Source organism: Garra rufa, chromosome 6 (genome assembly GCF_049309525.1).
Source record: "Garra rufa chromosome 6, GarRuf1.0, whole genome shotgun sequence".
In the NCBI taxonomy this organism is placed as follows: Eukaryota; Metazoa; Chordata; class Actinopteri; order Cypriniformes; family Cyprinidae; genus Garra; species Garra rufa.
This window is the reverse complement of record NC_133366.1, coordinates 45339011-45352188: the sequence shown is the minus strand read 5'-3', so window position 1 is coordinate 45352188 and position 13178 is coordinate 45339011.

The window sequence follows — 13178 nt, the reverse complement described above, 5'->3', positions numbered from 1 at the left end:
AGCATTTGCCTGTTTTGAGGTGTTTATCTGGGGCACGAACAAAAGATACATGTGCGCTTTTGTTAAAAGCACTCAACGTAAGCATGTACTCTATAATAATTTGACATTATCCCCAAGATATATTCAGCTTGTTTCATAATGCTTGTCGAAATGTGTTTGAATTCACAGAGGGCTTTGTGTGTGATGAATGAACTTAAACTAAGCGATGAGGAGCATTTGTTGTTGTTCTGTTCAGAGGAAAATCATTTCTGAGTCGCCTTTTTCATTTAGCATCCCTGGATCTCGTTGTACTTGGGCGTGAAGGTTGTTTATTGAGTTCTTAGCTCTTTTTGCTGCAATGTTTTCATCTGGGTCTTACAACCTTCATCAGTTCATCTTGTAAATTGTTCAGGCTGTTTTGACGCCGTGCCAGTTTTAAGTGATTTTTATGATGCTGTCATGACTTATGCTGTTGTAATGGGCTTTTAAAGACTCCCGGTTCAGAGGAAACAGATGTTTTAATGGGCACAGAACCAAGTTAGACCTAAATCACTGGCATCTTTTGATTTAAAACTACGGATGAGTTGGTGCGTGTGACTTTGTGACAATGGAGTGATATAAAAGGTCACAATCACTGATACGATCTGATTTAATTTTCTGTGTGCATTTGAATATGTGTGTTGTCTCTTAAAGGGATCATATGATGAAAAATCAATTTTTGCTTTATTTTGAAGTTAAATAGTTTTGAAGTAATTCATTTTAAGATCTAGCCAGGGCTACACAGTGCAATGCTGCAGAAATAGAAACCAAGCAACCAGCAAAACACCCTGTATCTCATTACTTGTCACAGCCACAGCTGGTTAGAAGAAAAACACACATTTACATGGAAGAGTTTTTCAAAGCAAAGCTGGATAATAGTCATGAAAAACTAACTTATGACTTTATGGTCCAAGAGACTTTGACTGACATTATAAATCAACCTCAGGGGAAAAAATGATGAATTTGAAAAAAAAAAATATATATATATATGTGACCCTGGACCACAAAACCAGTCTTAAGTCGCTGGGGTATATCTGTAGCAATAGCCAAAAATACATTGCATGGGTCAAATTTTTTTTTTTTTTTTTTATGCCAAAAATCATTAAGAAATTAAGTAAAGTTCATGTTCCATGAAGATTTTTTGTAAAATTCCTACTGTAAGCATATCAAAATGTAATTTTTGATTTGTAATATGCATTGTTAAGAACCTAATTTGGACAACTTTAAAAGTGATTTTCTCAGTCTTTTTGATTTTTTTGCATCCTCAGATTTCTGATTTCAAATAGATGTATCTCGGCCAAAAATTGTAACAAACCATACATCAATAGAAAGCTTATTTATTGAGCTTTCATATGATGTATAAATCTCAGTTTTGTCAAATTTAACCTTATGACTGGTTTTGTGGTCCAGGGTCACATATATGATTTGAACCTTTTAGGTATTTGTTGCACCCGATTCCTCAACCTTTCTCAGTTTTTTTCTCCCTTTCTTTGGTTTCTTTCTTTTCACATTTCCTGCTATCCAGGGATTCATTATCTCTCGTGTCTCGTTCTCATGTAATGTAGCACTGGAGCACGATCCCTCCTCCTGCCTCGGTTCTTCTCAGCCGCATTACTTTTTCACAGCTTGTCATTTCTCATTGCTGGTCACCATAACCTTCAGAGTAAATGCTCAGTACTCAAACTTGTATCATTGTTCTTTTCTTTATGTCACCTTTCATTTCAACCTGCATTTTAAGGATTGACGTCTATTGTTGTTCTGTTTATTTTGTGACTGACTCTCTTTCTGTTGAATAGTAAACTGGTTCATGTAAAGACTTTATCTCTGATGCCCTTTTACCCAACAAATATCCATCTGACATCCATTCACGCTCGCTGTTATTTCTTCTGATCCATCTGTGAAGGAGAACGCATTGCTGTCAGACCACTTGAGATACGTGCAGGCGGCTAACAGCTGGTATCATGTTTATTTTAATCCTTTTTGTTGAGACTGTCCATCTAATGACCGTCACAATGACTGTAATGGGTCTAGATTAGATCTGATAAGAGTGATGATGGGGTTGAGGGAACTGCAAATATACCTCTGACAGCCTATGATGGTTGAGAGCTCTGTGAAACCCGACAGAGATTAAATAATTATGGCTATTACTGCAATGGTATTTAAGTGGAACAGAGACAGAACATAGCTGTCATTTTACAGAAAGAGAACATCTTTAAATGTGTTTCAGCCTTTTTTGCTGTTTTTTCTAAATGTTGTTGAAATGTGCTACTAGTGCTTTCGAAGTATATATTTGAGCTTCCATTCCTTTTGAGAAACAGTAGAAGAGAATATTTTCAGCAGTGATGTTATGAAACCTTGAGTGGTCTAGCAAGACTGTCCTATTGTCTTTTTTCACTACAAAATCCAGAAGAAAAAATATAAGACGAATGTAGAATGCGAATGTAGTCTTATTTTTTTGGACCATTAGGACGTGCTTTGTGACACAATTTCTTGTTTTTATTACCGTAATACACCTGTAAAATACCTTCATGCATTAAAATAAGCGTAATGTAAAATGAGTATAACAAATACTTTTATGCATTCCTACTTAAGTCTTTTTTTCTCTTTTTCAGTGTTATTGTTAACTAAAACTAAAACTATTAAAAACTGTTAATTGAGTAAAGCTGAAATGCTTTGTGACACAATTACTGTAATTCAAAATATTCAAAAAGTTTTAACCCCCGGCTCTCAATGCATTGTTTTTCCTTCTGGAGCATCAGTGAGCATTTGAACCTTCTATAGTAGTTGCATATGAGTCCCTCAGCTGTCCTCAGTGTGAAAAAATTGGATCTCAAAATCATACAGTCAGTGTTGGAAAGGGTTTAAATGCACAAAATAGTTATTATAAAAACAAAAATCTTATTCAGGTCAGTACTAAATAAAAAAAATGCATTTTTTATGATCCTTCTTAATTTGTAAAATAGTTTACCATTTTACAGATTAAGCTAGGTGTATGTAAACATTTGACCTCAACTGTAAATATTAGATGGAAACCTAAAACTGAAAGGAAAATTTAAAATGTTTCATTGGCAACTGACTGAAATAAGTCATACAATTAATAAAACTGAAATAAAAACAGAAATAAACACTAAATAGAAATATGTATTAAAGTACTTGACTAAATGACTAAAAGTTCAAAATTAAAATGAACTGAAAATAGAAAAAATTTAATATTAATAAATACAGTAATGGTAACTAATACTAAATGTGATTGCATGGACAAAATCAACCAGTACATCCTTCAAAATTTCTCCTCTGGTTTTAAGAAAGTCATATGGGCTCTAAGTACCATAAAAGTGAACAAATAATGCCATATTTTTCTATTTTTATTTTTTGAGTGAACAATTCCTGGTTTGGAGTCTTAATTTGCATACCAAAACCTTTATCTATCATAATACATTCTGTCACCCTCACTGCAATATATCTTAGAGTTTTTATAATCTACATCAAGTCTTTAAAATTCATGATTTGTCCAGATCTTAAGTTCAGCATCAGGCTCATCATTTATAAATGTGGCAACTAAATGTCCTGAAACAGCCCCTGTCCTTTGAGTTCCGTCTGTGTTGTGTGTCTACTGAAGCACATGATCTGAATTTCTGTGTACTGTATGTGACAATTTGACAGGAGGGTTCTATACGCAATTCCTTTTGTATTCTTGGTAAGTTAAATAGTCTGTTGGAACAAAAAATATTACTTGGGAAATTTCAATATTTAAGTGGTTTGCTCATTCTAGCTGATGTGCTGCTTGATAGTGTTAGCAATATTCATTACAGTGAATCATTTACAATGAGAAATCAGCATGTGATGGTAACGCTTTAATGAGAGTAATACACTGCTGACATTAAAGATTTTTGTTTTCTGAAAAAAATAAGTCATACAGATTTGGAATGACACAAGGAGAAGTAAATGATGACCCTAAAGGATTAGTTCACTTCCAGAATAAAAATTTCATTACAGTTTGTTCACCCCCATGTCATCCAAGATGTTCATGTCTTTCTTCAGTCGAAAAGAAATTAAAGTTTTCAAGGAAAACATTCAAGGATTTTTTCTCCATATAGTGGACTTCAATAGGGATCAGTGGGTTGAAGGTCCAAATTGCAACAAAATCACCAAACATCATTGTTTTACCTTTTTTTTGCACGTTCACAAGACGAGCATTTTTAGTTAAAAAGTATATACTATTGTATTTTTTTTTTTTTTTTTTTTTTTAAATGACCAATCGTTTCGATCAATAAGATGCTTGTTCCTCGGTTGGGATCGTGTGGAGCTCTTTGAAGCTGTATTGAAACTGCAATTTGGGCCTTTAACCTGTTGATCCCCATTGAAGTCCACTATATAGAGAAAAATCTTGGAAAGTTTTCCTCAAAAAATCTTGAAAAAGAAAGACATGAATATCTTGGATGACATGGGGGTGAGTAAATTATCAGGACATTTTTATTCTGCAAGTGAAATAATCTATTTCTGTGTTTACTTTTTAATAACTGTATATGACCTTTTAATAACATATACCTTAAGTTTGGCAAGTGTTTGGAAAAACCATCCCTGTTGTAATTATAGAAAGTTTGTTGCAGTGTGAATAAGACCAGACACAGACATCTACAGGGAAATAGATTTTCGGTTTTAGTTGAAAAGATTCTCTATTGCTATTGATTGCTTGACTGTGACGCTCAGCAGCTAAAGCGCGGGTCAATCAGCAGACTCTCTGTGGACCTGCACTGTGCACCTTCTACCATTAGTATTCATACAGGCCAATGGGCTGCTAATCTATAAGGCCTCCAATATCTACCCACTGGGATAGTTGTATAATTACATGTCATTAATATTCATAACACAATCCAAAGGAGACGTATCTTTAAAGGCAGTGTTTTACAGAGGTTATCACAGGTGCAGAAACATGCTGCAACTTGTATTTATACAAAACCTAGACAAGCATTATGGATTCTGTTGATTTAAATTGGGGTCAACATGCTTTACTACAAACGGAAGCCATACAATTGCAAAATAGCTGGCGTTCAAAGCAAGAAAGTTCAAAGAAAATATGACTACTTTGATTGTATTTGGAGTTTTGCTAATGTAGACCGCAGTCCTTTGGGACTTGGTGATTCCAGTTATCAGCGCTCTCTCATTTCCTCGTAGATATGTGGGTATCCAACAAATTGAATAAATCATGCTGGAATGAAAGATAAAACATTGCTTGTCCCCTTCCGTCCAGCTTATTTTCTTTTACTAGGGATGCAAAGTACGTCTTCGCCTTTGTATTATGCCCACGCCTGAGAAAGTGTTCCCTAACAAGACCAGACAACCTGCCGATGTGTATTCGTCTCATAACACAAAAGCATATGCACAGTAGTTTATCTAATGTTCAGCATTGCATAATGCAGATTTAGCTACCAGGCAAAAGCAAATTTGATTATATTTAAAATAGTTTGTGTAACTTATGTTTTAAAATGCAGCTTAAATGTTATTAAAATAATTATGTTCACAGTGGCTGCATTTATTTAATTAAAAATACAGTAAAAACTGCAATATTATTTGAAATATTAGTGCAATTTAAATTCATTTTTTTTTACTATTTTAATAAAATGTCAATTATTTCTAAAGCAAAGCTGAATTTTCAGCATCACTGCTCCAGTCTTCAGTGTTACATGATCCTAATTCTAATATGCTATACACACACACACACACACACACACACACACACACACACACACACGCACACAAACTATTGCAGCTAGTAATTTCTGTCCCATCAAGGTTTGTGAACAATATGGTCAATCTTAAACCCTAAAATGCTAAAATACAATTTTCTTCTCTTTGCAGTGATGGCAGTGGGTTACCTTGCCAGATGTTTCCCAAGAGGCTTGATTAAATTCACACCCCCAGTCTCCAGTCCCAGTGGAGTGTGCAGACTGAGCCCGAGTGTACATGTGTCCAGAAAACTAAAGCCTTTAACGACTGCCCAGGGAACGCAAGACTCCGCAATTCTCATCTGGCTGTGATGCGGAAAGTAGGGCACACAGAAAAAGCACTGGCATACGCCTTATTCAGCCCGCCGCCATTTTGAATTGAAAACGAGGCTGTGAGGGATAGCAGTCCATCAGCACCCACTGTGGCGTATTGTTGCGTAGATCATATAACCTTAAAATAATAGGTCATTTCACATTTTTCCATGGGACAAAGAGCTCCAGGAAATGTGGATTGTTCGACAGGACATATAACCTAACTTTCAGGTAACAATATTGCATTTATTTAAGGAAATGACTGTGGAAACACTGCTAATTCCTAATGTGAGCATGTTTATCTTCCTTTAAACGCTTACACAGAGTTTTTCAAATGATGTTAAATAGATTAAAATGCTTAATGGTTTGTGTTAAGAGCCTGCAGCTAGGTCATAAGCGTCTTTCCGACCTTTATTATGAAATTACGATAAACATGACATTTTCCTTGTCTAAAGCAAAACAGAAACAAAAAATTATGTTTTGAATGTCATTTTGCGATTTTAAAAGGGGTTGACCTCAAACACTACACAGCAAACTAATAAATAAATGTTATCTTTTGATCGCTTTGCATAAAAATAAACTTTCTACCCACTGTTTTTTGTATGACTTAACATGTTGTCTGAAAGAAGCTTACGATCTAACTGCAGGCTCTTAACACAAACTGTTAAGCATGTTAATCTTCAAAACATCATTTAAAAATAATATCTTTTTCATTTACGACCTTTTCGTGAGGTCTTTGAGTCCAGGTAAACACAGACGGAGCTGAAGCCTCCTTAAGCTTCCTAATTCCAGTCAGTGAAAAACAATCCTGAGTAAAACGTTGAGCACACTCTTGTGTTCTTTGTAATCTATACAAAATGGAGATATTTAGTTTAGTTGTTGTAGTAAAACATAACATTTTAGCTCTGCATAAACGTTTAAAGGAAGATAAACGTGCTCGCATTATAAATTAGCAATTAGCCAACCGGCTAGTTTCCACAGTCATTTTCTTAACTAAATGCAATATTGTTACCTGAAAGTTAGGTCCTATGTCCTGTCGAACTTTAATAATACACATTTTCTGAAGTTCTTTGTCCTGTGGAAATATGTGAAATGATATATTCTCTTTATTTTTATGACTAAACAATCTACATCCCGGTACGCAACAATACGCCACAGTGGGCGCTGCTGCTGGACTGCTATCCCTCACAGCCTCGTTTTCGATTCAAAATGGCGGCGGGCTGAATAAGGCGTATTAACCCTGATAGAGAAAAGGGGCCCAAGTGCTATACTTACTCACATCAAGCTCTTTCATCTCAGTGCAGTTCTTAATAATGAAAGAAGCTACACGAAAGATTTAAATTGTCAAATTAAATTAAAATCAAAATGAAATACGTGTTGCTATGCAATGTTAATTCATATTAAAGGGGTTATCGGATGCCCATTTTCCACAAGTTCATATGGTACTTTAGGGTTTAATAAAAAGTATGTAATATACTTTGGTTAAAAATTCTCAATAGTAGTGTAAAAAAACACAATTTTACCTTGTCTAAATCAGCTCTGCAAAATATCAGCTCATTTTATTGCATGGGCCTTTAAATGCAAATGAGCTCTGCTCACCCCGCCCCTCTCTGCTGTGGGATTTCGAGCTGTGATGTTTACATTAGCCACATTTAGCTGCGTTTATCGGCGGAACTTAACAACAAGCATATTATTAAGAAAAGCCATTTCCAAAGATGCATAAAAAACCCTTATACTCACTTCTGCTGTGGTCACAAATGATTCACACAAACATAGATGCATATGTAGATTGGGATCAGCGCTTTCCTTTAAAAAACTAAAGTAATGTTATCCTCTGCCTCTTCAGTGGGTCAGATGTCGGGAGTAAATGACTACTGCTATCTTCATTATTACATTCAATGACAGAACACCTCAATCGCTCGATTAGAGTCTTCCTCTGCACCTGAGTCCACACAATGGCGATCGTATTCGGACTGTTTCAGCTCGTTGAGGGTTGGTCTCACATAAGATGCTCATGTCAGTCAACTATGTGCCATCACAAAGACAAGAAGCTGAGAATGACCTGATTTTAATAAGGGGATATTACTTTTAAAGATTAAAAAAATACCACTGGGTGGATTTTTATCATTGTAGGGTGGTTGTGTACACAAACTACCTACACACATTAACGTTGTGTTCAATGCTCTCATGCTTGGCGGTTCGAAAAATGCATTATTAGTTCCGGGTTTGATGAAGGCTCGCCTTCCAAAAAACTAAATGTGTTGTGATTGGTTAGCAGTACTGCGTTGCGATTGATGAACATCTTAGATGGTGATTCTCACATTTAAATATGGAATTTTTTCTTAAAACACATCAGATTGCTAAAGAAGGCTTTTACTGACTCCCCCTGAGTCACGTGAGGCACTTTTTATTATGGACTGACTTGTTTCGGACTGATGGAGAGAAACACCAGTCTATGCCATTCTAAAGCTTGGGAGTGCCAGGATTATTTTTAATATAACTCCGATTGCATTCATTTGAAAGAAGGAAGTTATATACACCTAGGATGCATGGAGGGTGAGAAAATAATATGCTACAGTAGTGTTGTTCCTATCGTTAGTCTGCAAGATAGCCAATACATGATATTATCATTATTGTGCTAATGTATTTAATTATTTACATGCCCCCAAACCAGCACGGCTACCGGAGCAGTTTATGGACATTTTAGTCAATGCTTACATTTATACGAGCCTCCCTGTGGCTTGCTAAAGCATCCCAGAAGCAGCTGTCAATGCTACATCTCTAAAGTTAGGCGAATCCTGCACCTCGTCCACGATTCGATTTACGTTGTGACATCAAAGCATCTGGAAAAGTAGTTTTTGAAAATTTATTTTTTAAATATCTCCCTTTGGAGTGGACTTTGAGATTTGTAAATTGTAGATGTTTTTTTATGCCCAAATTTACACACCACACACTGGCTAAAATTCAAAAAGTGAAAAAGCATCTAACATCTTGTAAAGCGAAAAGCTGTTTGTTTGTAATAAGGAAATCCATTATTATGGCAGTTTTAACTTCAAACAGTCTTCTATCTATAATATTGCTTTCTCCAGTAAAAAAGCCATCTCTTCTGAATCAGAAGAGAGAAATATGCACAGATTTGTTTACAAGCAAAAACAGTTCTACGCAAGTATGTTGGTGGATTTTGATGTGAGAGGACAACAGTGGATGGACCTTTTCGCTGGAGGAAGTGTTATTATGGACTATGGACATCTTAAAGTATTAGTTCACTTCCAGAATAGAAAAAATCCTTATAATTTACTCACCCCCATGTCATCCAAAATGTCAATGTTTTTCTTTCTTCAGTCAAGAAATTAAGGTTTTTGAAGAAAACATTACAGGATTTTTCTTCATACACTGGACTTCAATAGGAGCCAACGGGTTGAAAGTCCAAACTGCAGTTTCAATGCAGCTTCAAAGGACTCTACATGATCCCAGCCACAGAACAAGGGTCTTACCTAGTAAAATGAACTCTAGTTTTCTACAAAATATAAAATGAATATACTTTTGAATGACAAATGCTCATTTTGCACTAGCCCGACCTCAAGCATCAAGTACCAACCCAGTGTTTACAAAGCTATGCAAAGACTGTCAAACACAAAAAGTTAAAACAACAATGTTGGGCAATTTTAAAGCTGGAGGAAAAAATGCTATGTTTTTCACCCTACCCTACCTTTTTGAACCAAAGTACACAGATAAAGAAGTAACCACAAGTAACCTTTCCAATGTGATGCATGAAGTCGTGGATTGTAGAGCAAGTGCAAGATGAGTGTTTGTGGTTAAAAAGTATATACATTTTTATAATATTTTAGAAAATGACTAATAATTTGACTAGATATTTAGATCTTCATCCCGTTGGCTCCCATTGAAGACTCTTAAAAATAAAGGTGCTTCAAAAAGGTTCTTCAAGCGATGCCATAGAAGAACCATTTCTGGTTCCACAAAGAGCCATTCAGTCAAAGGTACATTAAAGAGCCATTTCTTGCTTACCTTTTTATAATCTAAAGAACCTTATTTGCCACAAAGAACCTCTTGTGAAACAGAAAGGTTCTTCAGATGTTAATGGTTCTTTATGGAAAAATTTGGACAAAAAGATTCTTCTGTGGCATTGTGAGTGTATGGAGAAAAATCCTGGAATATTTTCCTCAAAAAAAACAAACAAAAACAAAACAAAACATGAACTCCTTTTTGACTGAAGAAAGAAAGACATGAACATTTTTGGTTTAAATTATAAGGATTCTACAAGTGAACTAATCCTTTAATAATGAATTTGTTTGCTTCAAACAGCTTTTCACTTTACAATACATTAATTGATGGACTTTAATAGTGTGGATTACTTGTGATTTATTTATCAGCTGTATGAACTCGTTAGGATCCGTTGGTGAGCAAGTAATGTAAATTAAATAAAACCCATCTACATCTTGGATGGCCTGAGGGTAAGTAAATCTTAAGCAAATGTTTATTTTTTGGCAAACTATTCTTTTAGGAAAAATGCATATGCTAAGCTTATTTTTAATATAATAATTCAAATTATTTCTATGCTGTCATATTAAATAAACATTTCCTGCTGACTATGTTATTATTTTCTTCAAGACCTTAGCCTCGGGCTCATATTTCTCACATGCAGAGGCTAATATGGAATTTAAATGATATAAACCTTTACCTATGGTGATCTGACACCTCCAAACGTAAGTCCCTGATTCCCTGGTGCTGTTGTTAACATTTCTCTGTCACTTAAGAGTGGTATCTAAGGTCTGGTTGTTTAATAGGAATATTGTTCCAGTACTAGCAAGGATGCATTTCCAGGAACATATCTCACTTGGACATTTGTCTGGGGAATATGTCAAGCACAATTGCAGAAAGAAGCATCATGTTTTTGTATTTTCTACCCAGCTTTATAAGGAACCTATTAGTCATTCTCTTGACAGCAAATCAATGGAATCATGTTTTAGAACCACACTGAGAAAAGTTCACAACAAAGAGCAAAGACAACGATGTAAATGTTGCTCCATGGCTTCCCCATTTTATTCTATTTTGTGGTCTTTTAGTTTTGTCTTCTTTACCGCAGGGATATTTGGAGCCATTCTTAGTACTCACAGTCTGTAATATATTAGGCCAGACAACGAAGTGACTACTCAAGAGCTGTCATTATAATTGTCATCATCTCTCTATTCTACTCTCTCTCACTCTCATTTACTTCCCCCCCATAATGAAAAAAGAAATGAGTCTCAAGACGAAAGCATCTCTGATATATCCCAGGACCATTAGAGGGGAAAAATGTCCACTTAAGGATCACATGATATAATATAGAAGCTAAAATTGGAGGAAGAATGAGTGCGCATGACAAAAAGAGTTCAATAAGGTTCTCACGATAATGAATAGTGACATTTTAAATGTCTGTGAAGGCCTCTCTTAATGATTCTTTTAGCTTGCATTGTATGAGTTATAAACAGTTGAAGTCAAACATTTACGTACACCTTGCAGAATCTGCAAAATTTTATTATTTTACCAAAATAAGAGGGATCATACTAAATGCATGTAATTTTTTTAGCACTGACCTGAATGAAGATATTTCGCATAAAAGACATTTACATATAGTTCACAAGAGAAAATATTAGTTGAATGTATAAAAATGACCCTGTTCGAAAGTTTACATACACTTGATTCTTATTACATTTATTGTGCTCATGTATTTTATTATTTACATGCCTGAAACCGGCTCCAGCATAAGGCTAGTAAAGCTATCTACACTGTATGATGAATACATCTCTTACCACACACTTCACAAGTGCTATGACGCAGCTCCGACTCAGTAACCGATGATCATCACTCTAGTCAATGCTTATGTTTACATCAGCCTCGGCTCGGCATGTGTATTTCAACCCTCTATACCGCTCATATCAACGGTGCGGCTCTAGCACGGCTACCGGAGCAGTTTATAGACATTTTAGTCAATGCTTACATTTATACGAGCCGACCTGCGGCTCACTCAGGCATCCCAGAAGAGGTTATTTATGCCAGTGGTTCTCAATCCTGGTCCTGGGGGACCCCTGCTCTGCACATTTTGCATGTCTCCCTTATTTAACACACCTGATTGAGATCTTCAGCTCATTAGTAGAGATCCGTTAACTGAACTAACAAGCTGAAGATCTCAATCAGGTGTGTTAAATAAGGCAGACATGAAAAATGTGCAGAGCAGGGGTCCTCCAGGACCAGGATTGAGAACCACTGATTTATGCTACATCGCTAAAGTTAGGCGAATCCAGCACCTCGTCCATGTTTACAATTTCTGTAGACGGGATTTGCATTGTGACATCAAAGCATCTGGAAAACAAACGCTGTCGTCCAAAGGATCCTTTTGTTGTAGTTCTTGAAATTTTTATTTATTTTTATTTTTTTAAGTTAAATATCTCCCTTTGGAGTGGACTTTGAGGTTTGTAACTCTGGAGATGTTTTTATGCCCCAAAATAAACACTGGCTAAAATTAAAAAAGTGAAAAACATAATAGGACCCCTTTAGCATCTTGTAAAGCAAAAAGCTGCTTGTTTGTAATAAGGAAACAGCTGTTTTTTCTATTTTTCCTAAATTCTATGGTTTTTCAGCATTTTTTGATTGTATGATTTTGAGATCCATCTTTTCTTGTGGAAACTGTGGGAGGAAAAGGATCCATTAAGAGCCAAGGGTAAGCTTTTGAACAGAATGAAGATGTGTTCATTTTTCTTGTTTTGCCTAAATATATATATATATATATATATATATATATATATATATATATATACATATATATGTATTTCATTTAGTACTGCCCTTCAGAAGCTACAGAAGATACTTACATGTCTCCCAGAAGACATAATAAGTGATATTTACCCTGATCTTCTAATTAAAACGTTTTAACCCCATCTCTTAATGCATTGTTTCCTTCTGAAGCATCAGTGAGTGTTTGAACCTTCTGTAATAGTTGCATAGGAGTCCCTCAGTTGTGAAAAGATGGATCTCAAAATACAGTCATTGTTGGAAAGGGTTTACAAAAATGCTGAAAAAACTTTTGTGAAAAAAAATTTGTGAGCCTTTTTTCTGAAGAACGAC